The sequence below is a fragment of the Myotis davidii genome, unplaced genomic scaffold, assembly GCF_000327345.1.
Source record: "Myotis davidii unplaced genomic scaffold, ASM32734v1 scaffold609, whole genome shotgun sequence".
Taxonomy (NCBI): Eukaryota; Metazoa; Chordata; class Mammalia; order Chiroptera; family Vespertilionidae; genus Myotis; species Myotis davidii.
This window is the reverse complement of record NW_006300164.1, coordinates 1,833,538-1,834,079: the sequence shown is the minus strand read 5'-3', so window position 1 is coordinate 1,834,079 and position 542 is coordinate 1,833,538. Positions and strand designations below refer to the sequence as shown.

At 65.5% G+C, this 542-nt stretch overlaps 1 long non-coding RNA gene across 1 annotated transcript in view; it reads left to right on the top strand.

The window, feature by feature from the left end:
• Window positions 1-542, top strand: part of LOC102763176 — a 1,963-nt gene that overhangs the window by 717 nt on the left and 704 nt on the right. Inside the window, exon 2 of the long non-coding RNA XR_436324.2 lies at window positions 297-370. This is a non-coding gene — a long non-coding RNA (uncharacterized LOC102763176). The remainder of the gene's footprint in view (window positions 1-296; window positions 371-542) is intronic.

The following is a 542-nucleotide window of genomic DNA, read 5'->3' as shown; positions in this document are numbered from 1 at the left end:
TGCTCCCTGGCCCTGGGTGGGCGGGTGGGAGCCACCTGGCACATGAGCACCCACACTAGCGACCCTGAGGCAAGCAGAGAACTTCAGGGAGCCGGAGGGGCTGGGTCAGTTAGGGGTGGGGGTGCCAGAGGTCAGCGCCCAGCATTTGCCTGTCTGAGTTGGGAGTCGGGCCCCACGTGGATGCCCTCAGTGGGCCGATGGTACCTGCAAATGACCGTCCCAGCCAGGGCACTGGGGAGGGGGCTGCAGGTAACCCTCCTGGGCTGGAGGGGTGACCGCTGTCCTTGTCCTTGCAGTTGAGAGCTCGGTGCTTGGCAGCCAGACAGGACGGGGCCACGTGCTGGAGGCAGAACCACCTGCTTCAAGTCTGGTGAGACGCTGGTACCTTGTTTCCTAAAATGTTTCCGTGTGAGAGTTGACCCGTGTGGCCCTTCCAGGACACGTGGCCCTCGGTCAGCAGTGCACGTGTTGGGGGCGCAATGGCCCTGGGGGAGGGAGGGCTGGCTGGCAGAGTTGGGTGGGGGGGGGGCTGGGGGTGAGGC